This window comes from Peromyscus maniculatus, chromosome 21 (genome assembly GCF_049852395.1).
Source record: "Peromyscus maniculatus bairdii isolate BWxNUB_F1_BW_parent chromosome 21, HU_Pman_BW_mat_3.1, whole genome shotgun sequence".
In the NCBI taxonomy this organism is placed as follows: Eukaryota; Metazoa; Chordata; class Mammalia; order Rodentia; family Cricetidae; genus Peromyscus; species Peromyscus maniculatus.
This window is the reverse complement of record NC_134872.1, coordinates 62,310,297-62,324,629: the sequence shown is the minus strand read 5'-3', so window position 1 is coordinate 62,324,629 and position 14,333 is coordinate 62,310,297. Positions and strand designations below refer to the sequence as shown.

General features: G+C 37.1%; 1 protein-coding gene across 4 annotated transcripts in view; it reads left to right on the top strand.

The window, feature by feature from the left end:
* Adgrb3 (adhesion G protein-coupled receptor B3) overlaps positions 1-14,333 on the top strand; it is a 732,632-nt gene that overhangs the window by 275,244 nt on the left and 443,055 nt on the right. The gene's annotated exons all lie outside the window — the stretch shown is intronic.

Sequence of the window (14,333 nt, the reverse complement as noted above, 5' to 3'; positions counted from 1 at the left end):
ACATTTGTTTCATTATCATAATGGGATGTGATGATGGGATTTGTACTTTCATAAGGACATGTTTAATTTTATGTTTCTCTTAATCTTTTACTGTAATTCTTACTCTCTGAGACTTGCCAATGAGACCTTTTAGAAAGAATTAGAAAGGGCTTATCAAGGGATTTGGCCTTGTGTGTTAAGTAATTTAGTGAGAGACTAAGAAGGAAGAACACAGTTCTGGATTGGGTGTTGTTAGGAAAGATTATTCTTTGATTAGGTATCATAGATATTTTGTAGAGAAAAGGGAAGAATTTCTGTAATTGGTAAAGAAGTACCAGTCATTCATGTTCACTGAGAGATGAATATTTTGTACAGTGGGTGATTGTACTAATTATATAACCTTTTTTTGTACATGGGAGTGAACATAGCTGACAGTGATATTCTATAGATTGGGTGGCTCCAGAAATGATAACACAGTCTATCTCTAAGCATAGGCAGGCTGTTAATAATGGTAGGTTCTAACTATGTCAAATCTGTCTTTGGACTTCTCCTATTGGTAAAAGCTTGTTATTAGTGGTTTTGACTTGTATTGTTATTTAGCTACATAATTATGTCAGATATGATGTACCTTCAATTCTCTTGTATACCCAGTATGAAAATGATATAGGCTGATAGCTTCAAAATAAAATCATGCCTTTGAAATTAAATCTTAAGTTTTTACTCAAAACCTCAATATTAACAGACATATAATTTGACTTATATATAATGTTTGAGGACGAGAAGAACTAGGGATTCAAAAGTGCCCTTAATTTTGTTTCAGATTTAGCATTTCTCAGTCAGAAATGTGTTCATATAGTAAAGTACAACTAAAATAGATCAAGAGTAACTAATGTGTAAGTGACAGGTACAAGACCAAATTACACGAAATATTTATATATTCTAAATCTATCTAGCTATAAATATATATTAGATACATTCTCTCTCTCTCTCTCTCTCTCTATATATATATATATATATATATATATATATAGATTGTAAATATATCTCTATATATTTAAATTACCAGGTATACAATATATAAAAACTAATTTAATTGTATCATTTAGTGGGAAACAAATGTTCTGGAAGCCAGATCACATTCAGTTCCAATTCCTAATTAGTGATGTTTACTTTTACAACTTATTATTGCCTTTATCATTCCTCATTTTTCTCATTTATAGATTGACCATCTATATGACAGGAATGACATGCTTAAAGTTCAGTAGAAACACTAAAAACGTATAAAATGATCGATCGTGGAAGAGACTCAGCCAGATTTGCATAAGGATATTACTTTAATATTAGGGTCTTTCAGAGGATATGTCAAATAAACCCGAGATGTAGTTTTTGAGCTCTGCAGCCTTATCTTAGAGTCAAAGAGATTCTTCTCCCAGGCTTGTCCAAGTATTCAGCAAACACCTGTGCTGTCTGTGGGGCTGAAGTGTCATTCTGCTCTCCTGTCTGAGAAATGCATTCCTGTGGTGCCAGACTCCCTGCCGTGGAGCCTTGCCCCAGGTCTGGTTTCCCAGCACATTTGCTTATTTTTGCAAATCCTGATAGGGAACAAGCTGTATACAAAGGAGAGTTGCCCAGACACCCCTGTTTCTGTAACCCGCTGACCTGACATTTCGCTCCTTAGCATTCACAGGAGAGTAGGCTGCCTGTCCCTCTGCAGGGAGCCCTTCTGGTGATGCCCTGAGTGGGATGACACTAAGCACTTGTGTGCACTTGGTTCAAAAGGTCTGCAATTCCCTCCGCTTGAGGATGTTACAATTTGAAGTTAATTGCTGCCCCATTAACCTGTTTTTTTTTAATTAATTTATATTCATCCTAATATTCTGGCCTGTTTCATGGTGATTATGTTTGTTTTATAACATTTTGGGTTTTAACAGTGTGCCAGTATTCTTTAAGTTCATAACTTATAAGATTTTTCTATTAATTGTATGCTATTTATATAAGGGTTTGTATTGCATTACTGGTTTTTTTTTTAATTTCAACTTTCTTCCTATAAGAGTCACTCACTTATATGAATTACAAACTTCTAAAAATAATATTGTATTCGATTCCTCTTTTATTATATAGTTCATTTTAAAACAGCAAATAGGATACAGATTTTTTTTTCTTTTCCAGTTCCTTTCCAAGGCAAGAAGTCAGGCTTTTTTTTCAAACATTTGAGCCTTGTGTTATGAAAGGATCTTTCAGATTCCTGGGTGACTCCTAACTAAATGCAAATAGGAGCTCCCTGGCTTTTCCATCATTAAGTCAGACAGCTTTACAAGCAGATGCCAGGATTCTTCTGCTCACAAGTGCTCTCTGTCTAATTTACTCATTCAGCAGTATTCAAATGGAATCACCGCTGAGATAGTTTTGATATCCAAAATAGACAAGACCTAATGAGTGGGGTGAGATCCACATTACCTATTCTGTGACCTTAACTCCTCTTCGTCTAGATATGAAAACAGACTAAAAACAAAACATTTTCTAAGATATCACATAAACTTTAATAGGAGACAGTTATTGCTTCTCCCAGATTGGCTTGGTTGAGTCTGGCAGGATGAAGTCCCTCCTGCAGTGTTAACATGTCAGCCTTTGCCACTGTGACTCTTCCAGCCCTAGAAAATGGGGGTTGGTTGTCGTATTGCTTAAGTGATGTGTAACTGTGTCCTGTGACTTCGCGGTGTAAGGAAGCACACTGCATAGTGGTTGCAAGGTTTGATCTCTCAGATTTTTCCTGCTTCAGAAGAAAGCCTTACTGTTCTCCGTTCTAGTTCATGATTGTAGAATGGCTCATGAAGCAACAGGTGTTTTTAAATTCAAAGATAACATTTATTTAAAAAATAAAAAGAGTCAAACTAAAATGCTTGTCATGAAATTGAATGGAACTGAAAGGGCTTAGAAATTGATGACTCTGACCTGTGTGCATTTCCTGGAATAAATTATGAGGTCTCGTGGAGCATTTGAAAAAAAAATGGTTTTCTCTGAGGGACAAAGAGAGGAAAGAGTTATATTTTAAATAAAGTATGAAGGCGGATTTTTATTATCATCCTGCGGAAAGCATATCAGAATGTCTTACCCCTATCTAAATGTAATAAATTTGTCCATCAACATATTTTTCCATGACAGTCCCTTCCCCTTATGTTCCTCAGCCCCTGGTAACTAACATTCCATTCTTAAGATCAACACATTTAGATTACATAGACATACAAAGTCATATGTATGACTGGTGTCTTTTTATGTCTGGCTTATTTTGCTTAACCTAATGATCTCCAGTTTGATTCATGTTGCAAACCACAGGGTTTCATTTACTTTACCAATGAATACTATTCTATTGTGTTTGCAGCACACTTTCTTTGTTCATCTATCACTTGATAGGTAGTTCCATCTTTGGGCTCCTGGCTCTTCTGGTACTGCTATAGTAGACAAAGGAGTGCAAATGATTCTCCAATTTACCAGTTGTTGGATCCTATTCTATGATCACATTAGAAATTTTGTTTTTTGAGAAAAGTCTACAACATTTTCCATAATGGATGTACTAATTTGTATTCCATCTGACGGGGTATAAAGATACTCTTTTCTTTTCTCACCATCATGATAAGAGCTGTTTTAATTTGGGCTTTTCTTATTCTTTTTCTATATACATGCCAGACATTTGTCTTCTGTTGAAAAGTGTCTAACTAAAATGCTTGTTTTTTTTTAGAACTTTGGCTGTTTGTCTTCTCAATATTTGAGGAGTTCCTTTTATATTATAGATGCCAACTCCCTCTTATGTGTAGAGTTTGCAAATTTTTTTTTCATCCCCTTTCATGATCATGCATTTACAGTGCAGAAAACTTGGTTTTATGTAATGTCACTTGTCAGAGTTTTGTTTGCTCCGATTTCTGTCCATTGCCACATTCCAAAGACTTTCCCCTGTCTTTTCTTCTAGTAGTTTCTTGATTTATGTCTAAGTCTTGGTTCCACTTAAGTTGATTTTTGTAAATGGCAGAGTCTAGTTCCATTCTTCTACAAGTAGATACTCACTTTCCCATTACTTTTTCAAATAAGGTGATCCTTTCAGCAATCATGCTTGTTAAATGTAGTTAGAAGCTCTTAGGGCTGTATATTTATGGATTTACTTATAAGCTGTCTATGTTTTTCTTGTTTCATTAGCATATATTATTCCATTATCATGTTGTTTTGGTTATTGCAAGCATACAATACATTTTGAAAACATTGTACAATGCTTCTACTTGGTTCTTTTTTTTTTTTTTTAATCAAGAGTGCTTTGGTTATTTGTGGTTTTAGTGATCCATTGAACTGTTAAAATTGCCTTTTCTAGTTCTGTGAAAACTGACATTGATTGGTATTTTGCTCGGTGTATCAGTTACTTGTGGAAAAAAAAAGCTGGCAAAGCAAGCTTTATAAAGGAGGGATTTATTTTGGCTCAAAGTTCAAAGGCACAGTAGTATATCAAGGTGGGAAATTCTTGGTGGCAGCAGCTAGAATCGGCTGGTCACCTGGTATCCACAGTCAGGAAACAGAACAATTAATGTGATTGCTTGGCCAGCTTTCTTCTTTGTGTTCAGTCTAGGACCTATACTTGTTGTTCTACATATAAGGTGGGTCTGCCCACCTCACATGAGCTGATCTAGACAATTTCTCATAAGCACACCCAGAGATGTATTGCCGTGGTGAGTTTAAGTCCTACCAACTGAACTATCAAGATGAAGCATCACAGTCCCACCCCTTATAGATTTGACACCCAAACATATCACTTTTAAGCTAGAATCTCCCGCTCCTTGTCCCCATGTATACACCTGAAAATGCAAAATACACACTCAGTTCAACTTTAAAAGTCCCATTGTCTTTTAAATTCTTCAACCCTGCTTATCTAAGGGTTAAATATAGTGCAAAGTCTAAGACTCGACCTTAGCTCCATCCCCAGAACCCACATAATGGAAGGAGAAAACTGACTTCTGTAAGTTGTCTTACCATCTCCACACACTCATACATACTGTGGCATATGCCTACCATACAAAGCAATAAATGTTTACATTTTAAAAAACAAAACAGGCTGTATGTTTCTAATATTCAATGATAGAAGTAAACATTGCATGTGCAAAAGGGGAAGAATGGGAGCATAGCTAAGAGTTATTAGACAGACAGCCGTCAAAGCAAACAACAAATCCCGCAGCTCCGTGTATGTCATCTAGGGCTTGTGATGGAATCATGTAGGCTCCAAATGTCTTGTGTAGCACCAATTCTCCACCTTTGCTGCCTTAAACATACCGCCTGTCTCTTGACACAAATCCACATCATACCTGCAGTCTTCATTGGCAGACATCTCATGATCCAACATCTGCAATATCTGAGGGTCACTCTTGCAACTTAGGCTTCATTTTTTTTTTCACAGCTTCATAAAGTGGCCTTTGGGGGCAACCTTGAGGGACTCTGACCCTGCCACAAAACACTTAACCTCTGCATCTCTCTGGATGTGTACTCAAGACTTTCTGATTCCTTTAGTCCTTCATCAGCCATGCCTTCAAAACTGGGATGATATGGTCAGTGTGCCAAATTCATCTATCAGCTCAGAGGGGTCATGCTCTCCTGGATCACCGCTGCATTGACCTCTGTGTGCTCATCCTGTGGTGAAACACTGCCCTGTGCAATTGTTTTTTACGAAGGGAAATCCTTCAATTGGGGTCTCAGTCCAAGCTTGTTTCTTTCACATGATTAAGCATTTTCAGAAGATGAATGCTTCTGTGAGTAGGATCTGGTCTCCATTTCCCATTGCCCCAGTGCGAAACACTAATCTCTATAACGTTACAGATGTTTAGTCCTCTGCACCCTTCTTGTTTAAATCTTCAAATGTACTCTTAATACCTTTCCTTTCAAAACCCCATAAATGTCTTATCTTTCGTTCTTCATTATTCTCTCTTTCCCTGTCTGATAGGATTGGAGCAATGAGCAGTAGTCATAACTCAGCCTGAACACTAACATATCTTGAAATTCCCTCAACCAGATAAATAAGTCCATCGCCTCTGAACTTAGTCTCACTCAAGTACTTTGGACATGGACCAAATACAGCCAGATTCCTTACTAGAGGATGCATGCATAGCTCCTAACCCAGTTCCTGGTACAGCTGTTGTTCCCCTTTTAAACCACATAAGAAAGGCTTCCACTGTCCACATTTATCTCCTCGCTCTTTTCTTCTAACCTCTCATGAGAATTACCCATTGATCTGGTGACTGCACTCAAGGGCTTTTCTAGCCCAAAGTTGATCATGACAGGGAAAATATGACAACAGGAATTTTACACAGCTGCTCACATTTTGTCTGCAGTTAGGAAGCAAAGAATGGCGAATACTAATACTCAGTACATTTTTTTCCTTTTTATTCAGCCCAGAAATTCTGCCTGTTAAATGGCCCTGCCCATACTTAGAATAAGTCTTCCCATTTCAAATAACCCAATCTAGATACTTCATCACAAACATGCCCAGAGGTAGTATTATATTGTTATTTCTAATCCCAAGTTGGCTCCCTCAGTATTAGTCTTCACGGTAAGGTTTGTGTTGAAACTGTAAATCATTTTGGATGATATGAACATTTTGACAGTATTTATCCTTTCAATCCACAAACTCGGGATGTCTTTCATTTTCTATGTTCTCTTCCATTTCTTTCACCAATGTTCTGAAATTTTCATTGTAAAGAGTATTTAGCAGCACCGCTGATGATTGTATGTTGATTCTATAAGCAGCAACTTTGCTGAATTCATTTATTAATTCTAATTCTCTCTCTCTCTCTCTTTTTTTTTTTAGAGTCTTTGGTTTGTATCTATATAAGACCATTTCATCTGTGAACAGAAAGGATTTGACTTCTTTGTTCTTGGAATGTGTGCTATTTCTTTCTTGGTTGTCTAGACTTCCAACTCTATGTTGAATATATGTAGAAAATATTATTACCCTTGTCTTTTTAGAGATCTTAAAGACAAAGCTTTCGACTTCCTTTATCCATTTGATTTAATTTCAGCTGTTTGCTAGCTTGGTATGACTTTTATTACATTTAGGAACCCTCTTTATATTATGTTGAAGTACCCTGCTTTTATTATGTTGAGATATTTTCCTTTTGTACCTGCTATGTTTAGCATTTCTGTCTGGCAGTGATGTTGGATAATGTCAAATGATTTTTGCTACTATTGATATTATAGTATAACTTCTATTCTTCGTTCTCCTGATGTGGCCTGCCATGTTGATAGATTCAATTATGCTGACCCACCCTCCATCACAGAAATAGATCCAATTTGAGTATGTTAATTAATTTTAATGTGCTATTATAATTGTTCTTTTGTATTATCAAAATAGTCTTGCTGAATAATTTTGCTTCTATGTTTGAAAAAAAAGAATATTAGTCTAAGATCCTTCTTCAATTGTGTGTGTGTGTGTGTGTGTTTTCTAGTCTTGGGATTATATTAATGGCAGATGTACAGAATGTTTGTGTCTTTGTGACTGTTCCATTGCTGTGAAGAGACACCAAAACCAAGGCAACTCTTATAATAGAAAACATTTAATTGGGTGCTTGCTTACAGTTTTAGAGGTTTAGTCCATTATCATCATGGTAAGGAGCATGGTGGCATGCAGGCAGGTGAGAGAGGAGTAGCTGAGAGATCTATATCCTGATCCATAGAAGGGAGGGAGGAGAGAGAGAGAGAGAGAGAGAGAGAGAGAGAGAGAGAGAGAGAGAGAGAGAGAGAGACAGACAGACAGACAGAAAGACAGAGGGTGGTGGTGGTGGTGGTGGTGCTGGACCTGGACCTGACATAGGTTTTTGAACCTCAAAGCCCACTCCCAAGACAAGCTTCTTCCAACAAGGCCACACCTCTTAATCCTACTAATCCTTTAAATGAGTTCCACTCCCTGGAAAGTAAGCATTCAAATATGTGAATGAGGCTATGGGGAGGTATTCTTATTAAAACCACAACAGTTTTTAAAACTATTTCTTCTCTACTGCCTCATAATAATTTGAGAAAACAGCATTTCTTCAAATGTTTGGTAGAACTCAGCAGTGACATATGGTCTAAATTTAATTTGGTTTTGTTTGGCCTGTTTGTTGTTGCTTTGTTTATTCATAAAAGACTTATGAATGAATCAGTCCCATTAATTTTTATTGGTGTGTCTAGGTTTTCTGTTTCTTCTGATTCTGTCTTGGTAAGAAATACGTGATAATCATTTGTCCATTTCTCTGGGACGGGCAATGTTGTTGCTATATAGGGTTGTTCACAATCTTCCCTCGTCGTCCTTTTAATTTCCGGGAAATCATTGTAGTGTCTTCTTTCACATCCCTTGTTATATCCATGCAAGTCTTGTTTCTACTTAGTCTGGCTTATGGTGTGTCTACTTTGTTTTTCTCTCAAAGAGCCAGGCCTTTATGTTGCTAATATTTTGTGTTGTTTTCTTTTCTTGCTGGTTTTGATCTGACATTTTTTCTTCTTTCACGATATCTCTTATTTTATCCTCGCTATTAAATATGGGGCCAGTGTTTTTGTGCGCTGTTGTGAGCGGCAGTGCTGTGCTGTTTATTTCAGGAATCCATGCTTTATTTGGTGTAGAAGTTGACCTCTGTAAGCTTTCTCTTCTGCCTGCTTTCGGGCGTCAGCCTTTGCTACAGTGTGTCTCTGTTTTTCAATTGGAGAAATTTCTATAATTTACTTCCTGAGTTAATGTTTGACCATTCTTGCCTTTTCTTACCGATTTTGATTTCAATCTATTTCATTTGGTGCCGGTGTGGCTATCCTGCTTTCTTTGAACCTCACTTTATGGAACAGCCTATTGTGTTTTTCAGTTTTAACCTATGCAAACCTTTAGAGGTAAAGTGAGCTAATTTTATAAACAATGTGATACTTAAAAAAACCATCTTTAAACTAGGGAAGCACCATTTTTAAATTTAATTTTTATTTTTTTTAGCTGTGTGTGTATGTGTGTATATGTGCGTGCGCGCTCGTGTGTGTGTGTGTGTGTGTGTGTGTGTGTGTGTGTGTGTGTGTGTATGTGCATCCTCCTGGGGCTGGAGTTGCAGGTGGTAGTAAGCTGCCTGACATAGATCTTGGGAAGCAAACTAGGGTTCTCTGCAACAACAGCTAACATTCTTAACTGTTGAGTCACTTCTTCACCCGAGGCACAGGTTTAAACCGAGTTTATTTGATGCAATAATTTCTGTACGAGCTTCTAAATTCAATATCATAAACAGAAATTTTCTTTTCAGGGCTCTGTATGTCGCACTTGTTTGGAAACTGGTCAAATAAATACAGGAATTCCCAATAAAGGAATCTTCCTTTTACCTATGTGAGTTAGCAAAAGCATCCATCTGGTTCTTTAATAAGGTGTCTGTCTGCTCACCCTCCAGAGAATCCAAATATTAGCCTTGCCTCAACCATAATATGGAACCCTAATTCCTCTGACCGCCAGTGTTCTTGCCCCTATGTAGTCTATTGTTCACAAAACAATAAACCACTTCAGTTCTAAATGAAAATTATTTCAGGTACCTACTTGCATATTCTCTCATAGCTACACATCTTCCTTGGTCTCATGGCCTTTGGTATCCTGTTGATTTCTGGCTGCTATACATCAGCTGAAACTATGTTCTGTACTTTCTGGTCTCATGATCTCTCCATATGCCTTAACTTTCTCTCTTTTTCTGACAGACATTTTCCTGGCCACCAGAGTTTCCAGTTACATGGAATTACAGTAGACTTTGCATGTTGCCTCCTTTTAGTGATGGCAGTCTGTCATTACTGTCTTCCAAGAGAACTGATAGGGGATTCCCCATAGTGTTGTTCAGTTGATCATTTTATTTTCATAACTCCAAGATTAAATTTGTCCTCATCCATATATGTATATTTTTCATATCCAAGTAGAGCTTGATCGATCTTAGTCAACACATCCCTCCAATGGTCCTGAAGAGTGACCAGTGACACCATAAATTTTCTGGAACCCTTCAGTTAAGAGTGCATTATGAGCTTCCTTTAAGGTTTTGGAGTTTTCCATTTTACTGGCTAACCAGGGAACAATTTTCATGACAGAATACCAAGATATGAATCAGAGTTCAGCAGAAATAGTTTCATAAGAGAACAGATCATTGTGCTCTATTCAAATTTCTCAGGTTGCCGTGACTCCGTGAGATTCGTCTTATCTGTGTGACAAGCTCACAGAATTCATTGAACTGATTCTAGGGAAGAGGAGACTTTGCCTGTCTGCTGTCTTCTACTAGAGCAGGTCAAGTACAAACCCAGCAGGGGTGTTGAAAGGGAATCAATTGCTTTTCCACTTGTCTCCCCAGTTAAACTTCAGATAACAGAGTTATCCATTTTTTTCTCTAGTACCAAGAAGAATATTGTTTTCAAATCAATAGAACCCTGTATCTTAATAAATGGCTTTTAGCTTTTGGGATAGCTTAAATATCCCAACATTTACCCCTGAAAGAGAGTGTGCATTCTCTATTTAGGCTGCTTAGAAGTCTAAAAGAAAATTTAACTTCTACTTCCCAGACTCATGATCCATTGTTTCCCATTCAATAAAATGAGACTACCAGTTCCTGAAATGCTTAGGAGCAGAGATCCTTAGGAGAACATAGTAGTTAATATTTTTTAAATACCAAGATATTCTATGAAACTAAAATCAAACAACAGAAAACATTATAATATGGCGAGACCTCACTCTGGCACTAAGGAAATCCATGTGTATCTGTAACATCTGTGGATCTTTTCTCACTCCTCTCTTCCTGCTTATATAATGGTGTAGCCAACACACTAAAAGAATGCACATTGGGATTTTTGTCCTGGATTTTGCATTAATTTTTTCTTTTTTTAAATATATCAAGTTACTTTATCAAGTCAATCATTTCAGAACAACTCAACTAATATTCAATAAAATGACCTTCTAATTAATAGAATAAAATAAAACAGAAATAAAAGTCCAGGTGATTGATAGATCTTCAATTTCATTATTTTTTGTTGTAACTGATTTTGTAAACGAAACTAGTCACATCTCAAATATGTATTTATGGATGTTTTGACAATGTTTAACCTCAAAATGTCCCTCAAGTTTCTAATATTAACTCATCCTTGAATATTATGTAAACCCAAAAATATTTACACCATTAGAAAGTAGGGAACAACTCACATGAATATATGAAATTGAGGTGTTTATTTTTAAATTGATAGCAAGACATCTTCTATGAGGAGAATCCTAATAAGTCAATAGATTGTCATTTTCCCTAATCCTTTTCCCACAAGATCTTTTTTTTTTTAACTTTTTATAGAAATAAAATCACAGTCAGATTATCTTCTCTCTCATGATCAAATTTGACTTGCTTATTCTTATTTCCATATTTTCTTAGCTGAATGCTTGGTGTGTGTGTGTGTGTGTGTGTGTGTGTGTGTGTGTGTGTGTGTGTGTGTTTTATATTTTGCTTTGCTTTGTTGTGTTTTTCTTGCTCTTGCTGTTTAGTCAGGGGTGTATTACTATAATAGTCATGATGAAACATGCTTAACACTATCCCAAATCAGAACCTCTGATGATGCCAAACAACCCAGTCTTTTCTTACCTTAATTCAATTGCCATCATCTAATTTATCTCCACTTGTTTTGTGGTGATATATTGTGTACCCCAATAAAGCTTGCCCAAGGATCAGAGAAGCAGAGCAAGCCATAGCCAACCTCACCTCACCAACTCTTCGGACTATTTCCTCACACTGAAAGTCTCTGAGTCCTCATGTGAAGAATTCGTGTCCCATATTGGGTGCCAGATTTTGTTTGAATCTTAAATGGCCTTATTATAAAAAAAAAAAAAAAAAAAAAAAAAAAAAAAAAAAAAAAAAAAAAAAAACTCAGAGCTAGATATTGAGGTCAAAACTGAAAGATCAGAGAAGCAGGGCAGCCAGCCACTAGCTTACCTCTATGAAATCCTCAGCCTCAAGAGAGTGAGTTCCTGTCTCCTCATGCCTTATATACCTTCCTGTGTTCTACCATATTACTTCCGGGGATTAAAGGCATATGTCATCACTGCCTGGTTCTGTTTCTCTCATGTAGCCCAGTATGGCCTTTACCTCACAGAGATCCAGACAGATCTCTGCCTCCTGAGCAATAGGATTAAAGTGTGTGCCACCACTGTATGGCCTCTGTGTCTAATCTAGTGGCTGACTCCATCCTCTGATTCTCTGACAAGTTTATTAGGATACACAATATATGACCACATTGGTTTGCTTTTGATATTGAAAGTCAGGTATGGACCTGTACACTCCTTTATCAAATAGAATGCAAAGTACATATCATGAATCTGAATTTTTCAAGGCATTCTCAAATTGCTTGGAATAGCAACAGCTCATAATGGAAATTCTGGATGCTCTTTCATTTAAAAGCAAATCCGAAGTGAAAACTACATTTGGCCTGAAAGCCAAAAACAGAGGATACATTGATAATTTGTAATGTCCCATTGATTTACGAGAACTTTCGTTTTGTCTGACAAGTGTACTACATGGCCAGATAAGATTGTATCAGGTACTTTTAATAAAACAAGACACTAAAATTACATGAATGGAATGATTAAATTAGCATTTTGTGATTTTTAATCTCACACAGGGTTTATTAAGTACAGCTAGATATCTATTCAACACCCCTACTTAATAGCTGCTACACATGAGCCTTGAAATTACCTACTCATTCTGTCAGACTCGGGTTTGCCTGAAAGGATTTTCACAGCAATATTAGCTTCTGGTGGAACTTGGGATTGACTGTAAATTCCCTTTTAGCCATAATCAAACTCATTAAGAACCATGGCGTGGTATTAGAAAAAGTAGACAGCCATCTATGAGTGCTTTTATAACATTCATATGCTAATTTGTACATTTTAATAAGGTGTTTTTGGTTTAATCCTCTGCTGTGTTTTGTAGCATTCGTCATTTCTGTCTCCTTTGTATAAATTAGTCAAATACCACCACCTAGCAATTATCCCTTATATGGATAAGATCCTGTGACACCCTGCAAACCTCATGGACCTCATGAAGAACACACTTGCATTTGACCATTGACTTGTTTCCATGCAAAATGCAATAATGTTTAAGATATCTGGGGTTGGAACTTCAACTTCTCATTTCTCTCATCAGCACCAATCACAGATCAGATAACTGGTTATCAAAATCATTTGAGTGAAGGAGCAGGTGAATGAAGCTCTAAAGATGAGTCTAATGCAGTGGCCTGCATTCCAGCCATCAGACACAAGATACCTTGGAGTTACTACATGCTTTCTCTGCTTTGTTTCCAGATTCTTCCCTTTGTTTCTCTGAGCACCACCTCTTGGTAGCTTCTAGATCTTTCCAACTGTCTGTCATCCTGGCGTGACCCTCCCCTGTATTTTCCAAAATTGTTTTCCAAACACTTCACTAGCTCTGACCAGCTTCTTCTCCATTTAAATACTTCAATGCTTTCTTCGTGGCCTGAGAACAGTGGCTTAAAATATTAACCCAACTGCAAAACTTAGTTGGCTGCCTTTGACCAACGTCTTCTGCCTCTCTGAACTTAGATCTCTGGATTCTCTTCTTGATGGCTTTTATCTTGTTCTAGGAAATGTCCATCTTTATTCTGTTAAGCACTTTGGCATGTCCTTTTGCAGACAACTCTTATCCAATTTCTTTTCTCATTATCCTCACTGATTATTTGGAGCATCAGTTTGTCAAGGAAGATGTCCCAGTCCCTCAGGACCTATATCCCACAGTATTCTGAAATTACCCAATGCAGCACACTATAAAACTTTTTATTTCTTTTGCATATCATTCGTTGTTTAGTTTTTAGGAGCTGCTTTTCCAAAATATGAGCTGTGTGATGTGTTGGCCAGTTTTCCCCCTCAGTCACATTATCCTGTTTCTGTATTCTGAAATCTACCTCAAGGTCTTAAATTTTCAATGAATCAACATGTTAGGGATTAGGATGCTAGTTATAACTGGTCTTATTGCTGTGACTCAATACCCAACAAAGTCAACTTAAGGAAAGCAGGGTTTACATTCAAAGGGATCTAACCATCAGGCCAGGGAGGAGTGGTGATAGGAACAGGAGTTGCCTCAGCTTCTTGTATCCAGTCAGGAAACAAAGCAATGGACACACTGCTCAGCTTCCCTTCTCCTTGTCACTCAGTCTAGAACCCCAGTCAGTAAGTTGGTGCTAATCACATGACAGGTGGGTCTTCTCAGCTTAGCTAACCAAATCTAGACAATACCTCACAGACATGTTCAGATATTTGTTGCCATTATGATTCAAAAGAACATCAAGTTGATAATAGCAACTAACCATCA